The sequence below is a fragment of the Petromyzon marinus genome, chromosome 15 (assembly GCF_048934315.1).
Source record: "Petromyzon marinus isolate PM22_M1 ecotype Great Lakes invasive population chromosome 15, UKy_Petmar_22M1.pri1.0, whole genome shotgun sequence".
NCBI classification, from domain to species: domain Eukaryota; kingdom Metazoa; phylum Chordata; class Hyperoartia; order Petromyzontiformes; family Petromyzontidae; genus Petromyzon; species Petromyzon marinus.
In genome coordinates this window covers 1760657-1773548 of record NC_133681.1, presented here as the reverse complement: position 1 = coordinate 1773548, position 12892 = coordinate 1760657, and positions in this window count along the sequence as shown.

Genomic DNA, 12892 nt, shown 5'->3' with positions numbered 1-12892 from the left:
GATTGTCGTAGCGATTTGCAGAAAGGAGACTGGGGAGACAAAGGTGGCGGTGTCGTTGCTGGCCTCCCACCTTACCCCCTCGTGTGCCATGGCCGGCCTTAATAGGTGCTGCTCACTAACGGCACTTACCCTAATATCTGGAGTAGGCTATATAGGGGATTTTGTTTGTGTCTTTACCTTGGCAAGCTGTTGCCACGAGGGATTTTGTTCGAGGTGGGGGTGGGGTCGCCAAACATCACTAGCAGAGACCGTTCGAATTCGTAAAAAAAAAAATCAATATTTCCTGAGCCGCAATGCACTGTGGGTGGTCCTTAATAAACAACGTCACGAAGGCGGCTCCTGAAAGAGCCGCACGTGGCTCGGGAGCCGCAGGTTGCCGACCCCCTCTGCTCGATGCACACCCTCCGCCGATCCCAGGGTGTCCCTGCAACCTGCAAGTTTAATTGTCGCTAAGTTTGCATTCACAAAGGCGGGCATGCTAAATCGATTGTTACGTAAACTTCGGGGCGAGTTTCGGATCGACACGTTTTGCACGTTTTATTTTACGCCAGGAATGGTTTTTTTGTCATCATCTTAGGGTCATTCGTGTCACGTGATGGGTGTTGTTTATGCGTCTGTCTTGTGGGCTGACAATAGTGACGTCCCTCGACGCCACGTGTCAACATGGAAGCAGAACGGGACGTGACCGAACTTAACTTTTTAACAATACAGAATCTTTTTTTTCATTTTTTCCGATATTTAGCATCCGAGTCTCGTTTTGCGATTTGTTTTTTGCACTCTCTAGACGCGCGCACATCCCAAATGTAAACGTAGCGCTGCGTGAATAAAGCCCTCACAATTGGGGGAGGCTCGCCTGCTTTAGGTAATGCTCTTATTGGGCGCTGCGGTGGCGAGATGTCAAATCCCTCGCCGGATATACGGGAGGTCCTGGGTTTGATCCCGACCCTGACGATGGCTGCCTATTTGGAGTGCGCAAGTTCTCCTCGCGGTCGCGTGGATTTTTCCGCAGGTGGTGCGGTTTATTCCTCCACATTTAGAATCAACATCAGGCGTTTGAGGATTTGGCTGCTATACATTTCCACGTGATGATGATAAGCCACTTCGTTGAGCTATCATCTGTGGCCGGGTCGCTTCTGAAAAAGAGCTGTGTACCTCAGTGGGCCTTACCTGGTATAAAAATAGTAAATATCCAGTGATGCACCCCCTTTAACATAGATAATTACACGACAGTGGCTTGGAATTTATAGTAATATATTTTTTATGTATACATCATAAGCGCCTTTCACCCGCAGGCCAAGGAATACTCCCTGGGTTTACAGACTCGTTCTCAGTAGGAGGCTGCTTAACACTGGGATGTTTGGCGCAGCTAATGTTTGGCGCAGATAATGTTCGTTTGTCAGCGAGGACTTGAAAGTAACGTACTTTAGGTTTAGTTTCGTTTATAGTTTGGATTTTGTCAAACGTGTCTCTCTCCAAACGCCAGGCGGCGCTGTGGACTCACGCCATCGTGACTGCCGGCGTCTTTGCACGAAGCCAAAACGATAGATGAGCATTGAAGTCTCCGCCTCTCGGCGCACGGCATGAAAGCATTCCTTACACAGCCCTTCGGCCGCACAGCTCTCTTCCTGGAAGTGCACAACTTTCACTACCGGCGTCGTCGATTCAACTGCAAGGCGAAACCTCTGGGCCGCTTTCGGCACTCGGGGTCTCGTGAGCGGGAGAGTCGTGCTCGCTTGAATCGATGTTTGCAGGTGAAATTCTGACGTCTGAGACTCTGTGCACGCTACGGGGCTTACCGTTGGGATCGTCTTGCGTTGTGTTTTTTTTTATTGGTGAGATGTTTTCAACCAGTAAATGATGAGTGTTTTAGTATATAAATGGAAGGAAACCGGAGCACACGGAGAAAACCGACGCCTCGCGCGAGGGGGCAACGCTCTATCCCCGTACAGACGGAATAAACAGACGGCGCGATTAGTCCACGCTTTGCTGTGCCGCCTTCTGCTGGCGAGCCGTGGGGTACGGCACCTCCTCGACATCCACCCACGGGGAGGGAGTTCCACAGCAGCATCTTGTGCGGTGATCCACCAACCCTCCCTGCTGCTGCCACAGTAATGCTGGACCACGGGAGCCACCACTGAAAATAGCCACGAGCGCCCGTCTGGAGAATATGAATAACAATGAACACGCAGACAATACAATATCAATAATACAAGTTTTTTTGCGTTTGGATCGTGTAAATATATTAATGTTGTGTCGTTAAACCTGCCACCACCTGACAGCCAATTAGTAAGGATTGTCACGTAAACGAAACGTGACAATTCGTTACTCGTTGCCTGATGAAGCTAGTTGTAATTACTGGCTGTTGCCTGATGAAGCTAGTTGTAATTACTGGCTGTTGCCTGATGAAGCTAGTTGCAACTGCTTGCGAAACGTCGTACTCAGATTGCAAATGTTGTGGCTTGGCTCTCCAGCACACCGGTGTGCTGTACTAGTGGCGAATTGGCACGTTCTGTTTACGTGACAACCCTTACTAATTGGCTTTGTCGGGTGATAGCGGGTTGAACGACACAATATTTATATATTTACACGACCTTACCCAACAAAAACCTGTATGATGACTACAACTCCTTCCTGTATCTGTCCCTCTACATAAACAAAATGAAAGTCATGTTTAACACATCCCATTAGCCACTCGGCCTTTTGCGGAGTAGAGGATGAGAGATAAGTGAGTGTGAGATGTGTGAGTGTGAGATGTGAGTGTGAGATGTGAGTGTGAGATGTGAGTGTGAGATGTGAGTGATGTGATGTGAGTGTGAGATGTGTGATGTGAGTGTGAGATGTGAGTGTCAGATGTGTGATGTGAGTGTGAGATGTGTGAGATGTGTAATGTGAGTGTGAGATGTGAGTGTGAGATGTGTGATGTGAGATGTGTGATGTGTGAGATGTGTGATGTGAGATGTGTGATGTGATGTGAGTGTGAGTGATGTGAGATGTGAGTGTGAGATGTGTGATGTGAGTGTGAGATGTGTGATGTGAGTGTGAGATGTGTGATGTGAGAGTGAGATGTGAGTGTGAGATTAGTGATGTGAGTGAGAGTGATGTGATGTAAGATGTGTGATGTGAGTGTGAGATGTGAGTGTGAGATGTGTGATGTGAGTGTGAGATGAGTGATGTGAGTGTGAGATGAGATGTGAGTGTGAGTGATGTGAGTGTGAGATGTGTGATGTGAGTGTGAGATGAGTGATGTGAGTGTGAGATGTAAGTGTGAGATGAGTGATGTGAGATGAGTGATGTGAGTGTGAGATGTGAGTGTGAGATGTGAGTGTGAGATGTGAGTGTGAGATGTGAGTGTGAGATGAAGAGTGGTGTTAGTGTGAGTGATGGAGAGTGATGTGAGTGTGAGTGATGAGGAGTGATGTGAGTGCGAGTGATGGAGAGTGATGTGAGTGTGAGTGATGAGGAGTGATGTGAGTGTGAGTGATGAAGAGTGATGTGAGTGTGAGATGTGTGATGGGAGTGTGAGTGATGGAGAGTGACGAAGAGTGATGTGAGTGATGGAGAGTGATGTGAGTGTGAGTGATGAAGAGTGATGTGAGTGATGAGGAGTGATGTGAGTGTGAGTGATGGAGAGTGGTGTGAGTGTGAGTGATGGAGAGTGGTGTTAGTGTGAGTGATTGAGGAGTGATGTGAGTGTGAGTGATGGAGAGTGGTGTAAGTGTGAGTGATGAGGAGTGATGTGAGTGTGAGTGATGGAGAGTGATGTGAGTGCGAGTGATGGAGAGTGGTGTTAGTGTGAGTGATGGAGAGTGATGTGAGTGTGAGTGATGGAGAGTGATGTGAGTGTGAGTGATGGAGCGTGATGTGAGTGATGGAGAGTGGTGTTAGTGTGAGTGATGGAGAGTGGTGTGACTGTGAGTGATGGAGAGTAATGTTAGTGTGAGTGATGGAGAGTGATGTGAGTGTGAGTGATGGAGCGTGATGTGAGTGATGGAGAGTGGTGTTAGTGTGAGTGATGGAGAGTGATGTGAGTGTGAGTGATGGAGAGTGATGTGACTGTGTGTGATTAAGAGTGATGTGAGTGTGAGTGATGGAGAGTGATGTGAGTGTGGGTGATGAAGAGTGATGTGACTGTGTGTGATTAAGAGTGATGTGAGTGTGAGTGATGGAGAGTGATGTGAGTGCGAGTGATGGAGAGTGATGTGAGTGTGAGTGATGAGGAGTGATGTGAGTGTGAGTGATGGAGAGTGATGTGAGTGCGAGTGATGGAGAGTGGTGTTAGTGTGAGTGATGGAGAGTGGTGTTAGTGCGAGTGATGGAGAGTGGTGTTAGTGTGAGTGATGGAGAGTGATGTGAGTGTGAGTGATGAGGAGTGATGTGAGTGCGAGTGATGGAGAGTGGTGTTAGTGTGAGTGATGGAGAGTGATGTGAGTGCGAGTGATGGAGAGTGGTGTTAGTGCGAGTGATGGAGAGTGATGTGAGTGTGAGTGATGAGGAGTGATGTGAGTGTGAGTGATGGAGAGTGATGTGAGTGTGAGTGATGGAGAGTGATGTGAGTGCGAGTGATGGAGAGTGGTGTTAGTGCGAGTGATGGAGAGTGATGTGAGTGCGAGTGATGGAGAGTGGTGTTAGTGTGAGTGATGGAGAGTGATGTGAGTGTGAGTGATGAGGAGTGATGTGAGTGTGAGTGATGGAGAGTGATGTGAGTGTGAGTGATGAGGAGTGATGTGAGTGTGAGTGATGAGGAGTGATGTGAGTGTGAGTGATGAGGAGTGATGTGAGTGTGAGTGATGAGGAGTGATGTGAGTGTGAGTGATGAGGAGTGATGTGAGTGTGAGTGATGAGGAGTGATGTGAGTGTGAGTGATGGAGAGTGATGTGAGTGTGAGTGATGAGGAGTGATGTGAGTGTGAGTGATGAGGAGTGATGTGAGTGTGAGTGATGAGGAGTGATGTGAGTGTGAGTGATGGAGAGTGATGTGAGTGTGAGTGATGAGGAGTGATGTGAGTGTGAGTGATGGAGAGTGATGTGAGTGTGAGTGATGGAGAGTGATGTTAGTGTGAGTGATGGAGAGTGGTGTTAGTGTGAGTGATGAGGAGTGATGTGAGTGTGAGTGATGAGGAGTGATGTGAGTGTGAGTGATGAGGAGTGATGTGAGTGTGAGTGATGAGGAGTGATGTGAGTGTGAGTGATGAGGAGTGATGTGAGTGTGAGTGATGAGGAGTGATGTGAGTGTGAGTGATGAGAAGTGATGTGAGTGTGAGTGATGAGGAGTGATGTGAGTGTGAGTGATGAGGAGTGATGTGAGTGTGAGTGATGAGGAGTGATGTGAGTGTGAGTGATGAGGAGTGATGTGAGTGTGAGTGATGAGGAGTGATGTGAGTGATGAGGAGTGATGTGAGTGTGAGTGATGAGGAGTGATGTGAGTGATGAGGAGTGATGTGAGTGTGAGTGATGAGGAGTGATGTGAGTGTGAGTGATGAGGAGTGATGAGGAGTGATGAGGAGTGATGTGAGTGTGAGTGATGGAGAGTGGTGTTAGTGTGAGTGATGGAGAGTGGTGTTAGTGTGAGTGATGAGGAGTGATGTGAGTGTGAGTGATGAGGAGTGATGTGAGTGTGAGTGATGGAGAGTGATGTGAGTGTGAGTGATGAGGAGTGATGTGAGTGTGAGTGATGAGGAGTGATGTGAGTGTGAGTGATGAGGAGTGATGTGAGTGTGAGTGATGAGGAGTGATGTGACTGTGTGTGATGAGGAGTGATGTGAGTGTGAGTGATGGAGAGTGATGTTAGTGTGAGTGATGGAGAGTGGTGTTAGTGTGAGTGATGAGGAGTGATGTGAGTGTGAGTGATGAGGAGTGATGTGAGTGTGAGTGATGAGGAGTGATGTGAGTGTGAGTGATGAGGAGTGATGTGAGTGATGAGGAGTGATGTGAGTGATGAGGAGTGATGTGAGTGTGAGTGATGGAGAGTGATGTTAGTGTGAGTGATGGAGAGTGGTGTTAGTGTGAGTGATGAGGAGTGATGTGAGTGTGAGTGATGAGGAGTGATGTGAGTGTGAGTGATGAGGAGTGATGTGAGTGTGAGTGATGATGAGTGATGTGAGTGTGAGTGATGAGGAGTGATGTGAGTGTGAGTGATGGAGAGTGATGTGAGTGTGAGTGATGAGGGGTGATGTGAGTGTGAGTGATGGAGAGTGGTGTTAGTGTGAGTGATGAGGAGTGATGTGAGTGTGAGTGATGAGGAGTGATGTGAGTGTGAGTGATGAGGAGTGATGAGGAGTGATGAGGAGTGATGTGAGTGATGAGGAGTGATGAGGAGTGATGTGAGTGATGAGGAGTGATGTGATGTGAGTGTGAGTGATGAGGAGTGATGTTAGTGTGAGTGATGAGGAGTGATGTGAGTGTGAGTGATGAGGAGTGATGTGAGTGTGAGTGATGAGGAGTGATGAGGAGTGATGTGAGTGTGAGTGATGAAGAGTGATGTGAGTGATGAGGAGTGATGTGAGTGTGAGTGATGGAGAGTGGTGTGAGTGTGAGTGATGGAGAGTGGTGTTAGTGTGAGTGATTGAGGAGTGATGTGAGTGTGAGTGATGGAGAGTGGTGTAAGTGTGAGTGATGAGGAGTGATGTGAGTGTGAGTGATGGAGAGTGATGTGAGTGCGAGTGATGGAGAGTGGTGTTAGTGTGAGTGATGGAGAGTGATGTGAGTGTGAGTGATGGAGAGTGATGTGAGTGTGAGTGATGGAGCGTGATGTGAGTGATGGAGAGTGGTGTTAGTGTGAGTGATGGAGAGTGGTGTGACTGTGAGTGATGGAGAGTAATGTTAGTGTGAGTGATGGAGAGTGATGTGAGTGTGAGTGATGGAGCGTGATGTGAGTGATGGAGAGTGGTGTTAGTGTGAGTGATGGAGAGTGATGTGAGTGTGAGTGATGGAGAGTGATGTGACTGTGTGTGATTAAGAGTGATGTGAGTGTGAGTGATGGAGAGTGATGTGAGTGTGGGTGATGAAGAGTGATGTGACTGTGTGTGATTAAGAGTGATGTGAGTGTGAGTGATGGAGAGTGATGTGAGTGCGAGTGATGGAGAGTGATGTGAGTGTGAGTGATGAGGAGTGATGTGAGTGTGAGTGATGGAGAGTGATGTGAGTGCGAGTGATGGAGAGTGGTGTTAGTGTGAGTGATGGAGAGTGGTGTTAGTGCGAGTGATGGAGAGTGGTGTTAGTGTGAGTGATGGAGAGTGATGTGAGTGTGAGTGATGAGGAGTGATGTGAGTGCGAGTGATGGAGAGTGGTGTTAGTGTGAGTGATGGAGAGTGATGTGAGTGCGAGTGATGGAGAGTGGTGTTAGTGCGAGTGATGGAGAGTGATGTGAGTGTGAGTGATGAGGAGTGATGTGAGTGTGAGTGATGGAGAGTGATGTGAGTGTGAGTGATGGAGAGTGATGTGAGTGCGAGTGATGGAGAGTGGTGTTAGTGCGAGTGATGGAGAGTGATGTGAGTGCGAGTGATGGAGAGTGGTGTTAGTGTGAGTGATGGAGAGTGATGTGAGCGTGAGTGATGAGGAGTGATGTGAGTGTGAGTGATGGAGAGTGATGTGAGTGTGAGTGATGAGGAGTGATGTGAGTGTGAGTGATGAGGAGTGATGTGAGTGTGAGTGATGAGGAGTGATGTGAGTGTGAGTGATGGAGAGTGATGTGAGTGTGAGTGATGAGGAGTGATGTGAGTGTGAGTGATGGAGAGTGATGTGAGTGATGGAGAGTGATGTTAGTGTGAGTGATGGAGAGTGGTGTTAGTGTGAGTGATGAGGAGTGATGTGAGTGTGAGTGATGAGGAGTGATGTGAGTGTGAGTGATGAGGAGTGATGTGAGTGTGAGTGATGAGGAGTGATGTGAGTGTGAGTGATGAGGAGTGATGTGAGTGTGAGTGATGAGGAGTGATGTGAGTGTGAGTGATGAGGAGTGATGTGAGTGTGAGTGATGAGGAGTGATGTGAGTGTGAGTGATGAGGAGTGATGTGAGTGTGAGTGATGAGGAGTGATGTGAGTGTGAGTGATGAGGAGTGATGTGAGTGATGAGGAGTGATGTGAGTGTGAGTGATGAGGAGTGATGTGAGTGATGAGGAGTGATGTGAGTGTGAGTGATGAGGAGTGATGTGAGTGTGAGTGATGAGGAGTGATGAGGAGTGATGAGGAGTGATGTGAGTGTGAGTGATGGAGAGTGGTGTTAGTGTGAGTGATGGAGAGTGGTGTTAGTGTGAGTGATGAGGAGTGATGTGAGTGTGAGTGATGAGGAGTGATGTGAGTGTGAGTGATGGAGAGTGATGTGAGTGTGAGTGATGAGGAGTGATGTGAGTGTGAGTGATGAGGAGTGATGTGAGTGTGAGTGATGAGGAGTGATGTGAGTGTGAGTGATGAGGAGTGATGTGACTGTGTGTGATGAGGAGTGATGTGAGTGTGAGTGATGGAGAGTGATGTTAGTATGAGTGATGGAGAGTGGTGTTAGTGTGAGTGATGAGGAGTGATGTGAGTGTGAGTGATGAGGAGTGATGTGAGTGTGAGTGATGAGGAGTGATGTGAGTGTGAGTGATGAGGAGTGATGTGAGTGATGAGGAGTGATGTGAGTGATGAGGAGTGATGTGAGTGTGAGTGATGGAGAGTGATGTTAGTGTGAGTGATGGAGAGTGGTGTTAGTGTGAGTGATGAGGAGTGATGTGAGTGTGAGTGATGAGGAGTGATGTGAGTGTGAGTGATGAGGAGTGATGTGAGTGTGAGTGATGATGAGTGATGTGAGTGTGAGTGATGAGGAGTGATGTGAGTGTGAGTGATGGAGAGTGATGTGAGTGTGAGTGATGAGGGGTGATGTGAGTGTGAGTGATGGAGAGTGGTGTTAGTGTGAGTGATGAGGAGTGATGTGAGTGTGAGTGATGAGGAGTGATGTGAGTGTGAGTGATGAGGAGTGATGAGGAGTGATGAGGAGTGATGTGAGTGATGAGGAGTGATGAGGAGTGATGTGAGTGATGAGGAGTGATGTGATGTGAGTGTGAGTGATGAGGAGTGATGTTAGTGTGAGTGATGAGGAGTGATGTGAGTGTGAGTGATGAGGAGTGATGTGAGTGTGAGTGATGAGGAGTGATGAGGAGTGATGTGAGTGTGAGTGATGAGGAGTGATGAGGAGTGATGTGATGTGAGTGTGAGTGATGAGGAGTGATGAGGAGTGATGTGAGTGATGAGGAGTGATGTGAGTGTGAGTGATGAGGAGTGATGAGGAGTGATGAGGAGTGATGTGAGTGATGGAGAGTGATGTGAGTGATGAGGAGTGATGTGAGTGATGAGGAGTGATGTGAGTGATGAGGAGTGATGTGAGTGTGAGTGATGAGGAGTGATGTGAGTGTGAGTGATGAGGAGTGATGAGGAGTGATGTGAGTGTGAGTGATGAGGAGTGATGAGGAGTGATGTGATGTGAGTGTGAGTGATGAGGAGTGATGAGGAGTGATGTGAGTGATGAGGAGTGATGTGAGTGTGAGTGATGAGGAGTGATGAGGAGTGATGAGGAGTGATGTGAGTGATGGAGAGTGATGTGAGTGATGAGGAGTGATGTGAGTGATGAGGAGTGATGTGAGTGATGAGGAGTGATGTGAGTGTGAGTGATGAGGAGTGATGTGAGTGTGAGTGATGAGGAGTGATGAGGAGTGATGTGCTGAATCGCACTTTAATACCTTGACCGCTGTGGGAGTCTATCCCATTACGACTGAGATTTGCAATTTATGCAAATCCACCTAAACTATCGAAGCGTGGCGGGAGAGGGGGAGGGAGGGCCGGTGGGTGGGAGGTGGTGGGGAGGGAGGGAGGTGAGATAATGGAAGGGAGATGAATCGTTGGAGACAAGAGGCGGGAGATAGGTGGGAGCCGAGAGATGAGATAGAGGAGGTGGGTGGGTGGGGGGGGAGATGGAAGTGAGGAGGAGAGATGGCAGCTGGGAGATGGGAGATGAGGTGAGCTCACGCCATCACTCGTGGAGTGCTTGTACCAGTCACTGTGAACAAGAATCACGAACAAGAATCACGAACAAGAATCAGCAGCACACCCGGCCGCCTTTGTCTCCCTCGTGGCGATGTTCACACCTACGCCCCCTCCCAAACACGCACACGCACGGCCTCGATTCTCCGGCCCACGGCGCACGGGAAGTTCGAGGCGGCGTTGGAACCGCGTGGAGAATCGACCCCAGGGCAGCTAAAGAGACGAAGATTGGACGCGGGGGAGCCGAAATCTCCCCCCCCCCCCCAGCGTCTCCCCCCACAGCGTCCCCCACCCCCCCCCCCCCAGCGTCTCCCCCCCAGCGCCCCCCCCCCCACCCGCCTCCTGACTCCCCACCCGCGATCACAGCGCCACCGATGTCAGCAGACCTCCAGATTATTAAACAGCACCAAGCGGAAGCCTCGCCGTGTCGCTCACGGTCGGCGGTTATCGCAATGGCTGGATGATGAACGGCTGCAATTCGCACTCTCTCTGGGCGCCACGGTGGCGAGGAGATGTTAACTACCTCGCCTGGTGTACAGGAGGTCGTGGGTTCCATCCCGACCCTGACGCCTGCTGCTGTATATTTGGAGTTTGCGTGTCTCTCTCTCCACGTGGTGAGATGTTAACTACCTCGCCTGGTGTACAGGAGATCGTGAGTTCCATCCCGACCCTGACGCCTGCTGCTGTATATTTGGAGTGTGCGTGTCTCTCTCCACGTGGTGAGATGTTAACTACCTCGCCTGGTATGCAGGAGGTCGTGGGTTCCATCCCGACCCTGACGCCTGTTGTATATTTGGAGTTTGCGTGTCTCTCTCCACGTGGTGATATGTTAACTACCTCGCCTGGTATACAGGAGGTCGTGGGTTCCATCCCGACCCTCACGCCTGCTGCTGTATATTTGGAGTTTGCGTTTCTCTCCACGTGGTGACATGTTAACTACCTCGCCTGGTATACAGGAGCTCGTGAGGTCGATTCCGACCCTGACGCCTGCTGCTGCTGTATATTTGGAGTTTGCGTGTCTCTCTCTCCACGTGGTGAGATGTTAACTACCTCGCCTGGTATACAGGAGGTCGTAAGGTCGATCCGGCCCTGACGCCTGCTATGTATTTGGAGTTTGCGTGTCTCTCTCTCCACGTGGTGAGATGTTAACTACCTCGCCTGGTATACAGGAGGTCGTGAGGTTTCTCCCGACCCTGACGCCTGCTGCTGCTTTATATTTGGAGTTTGCGTGTCTCTCTCCACGTGGTGAGATGTTAACTACCTCGCCTGGTATACAGGAGGTCGTGAGGTCGATCCCGACCCTGACGCCTGCTGTATATTTGGAGTTTGCGTGTCTCTCTCCACGTGGCTGTGTGAATTTTTCTCCGGGCCCTCCGGTTTATCCTTCCACATTTAGAATCACACGTTTAGAGGATTTGGCTGCTATATATTTCCACGTTATTATAAGCCACTTCGTTCATCTATCATCTGTGGCAGGCCGTTTCTGAACGAGCGTTAAATAGCGCAGTTTGCCTTACCTAGTAAAACAAAAAATTCTAGTTTATATCCTGGTCCAAACACGTGATGTGTAACTCTGTGGTTGTAGCTGGTCTCTCCTAGGTCGACTTGGCCTCAATTGAGTACCCGGCTGGGTGTACAAAATAAAATCAGCATTGGGGGAGACAAAAGCGGCCGGGCGTGGGGTGTACGCCCACACCGCTCCCTCGTGTGCAATCCCGGCCTTTAAAGGCATTGCTGTTGCTCGCTAAAAGCACTTTCCCCAAAATTCTGTTGAGGCTATACGGGGGATCTTTGTATGTGTCTTGTACACGCGGCACTGGGTCTAACCTGAGCCAACTCAGCCTCATACGAGTCCCTGGTGAGACCAGCACTGGGGCGACATCGGCACTTGGGAGACAAAGGCGGCCGGGCGTGGTGTTATATTTGCCCACACCGCCCTCTCATGTTCCGTGATTGCCTTAATAGGCGCTCGCTAACAGCAAGTTCCCTCGACAGGGGCGGGCGACGGTGGCCTATCGGTGTAGCGCGTCCGCCTCTCGTCGCAGGGGCCACACCGGTTAATACTGCGGTTGTGTTAACCCTGGGAGTCATCCGCGGCCGTCCCCATTCAGAGCGGACGTTACAGCACCCCTGGTCGGCATTGGCAAGAGCCGAGGCCGCTGTTGTGTGTGTGGCCTGCTGGCGGTCAGGGTCCAGATTTTGCCAGGTGTGAAAAATGACTCAATTATAACTCACAGTGGTTATCATCGCCCCCCCCGACTGGCAGGCCTGATGCCCAAGATCACTCTCGTGAGACGAACGAGACTCGTCCTGGTCTCTTGGTAAAACAAACTTGAGCCCGTGTAGGATGTTTATACACGTGTGTTTGTGTGTGCACACAACAAATCAAAGACAAAGATCCACCGTATAGCCTTGACAGATTACTGGGGCAAGTGCTGTGAGCACCTACGAAGTCCGGTACACTAGGGGGTGGGTGGGCAGTAACACACCAGGACGCCTTTGTCTCCCCAGTGGCGGTGTTTACACATTGCACCAGGTACTCGTTTTGAGGCTAAGTCGATCTAGGGGAGTCCCAGGGCCGCTTCAGGTAATCGCTACTGGTGTTGGCCGTGAGCGGGAATCAAACTCTGGGCGCCCGGTTTGTAACCGCTGCACACACACACACGTGCACACACACACGTGCACACACACACGTGCACACACACACACGTGCACACACACACGTGCACACACACACACACACACGTGCACACACACGTGCAACAACAACAACCGCCATTCGCCACTAAGTGGCGTGACGTCACCACGACGCTTGTGCCAGGCTATGTGCACCCTGAGGTCACGTGAAGCGTCGAACGCCCGCTGGCAGGAGGTCACGGGGCAGA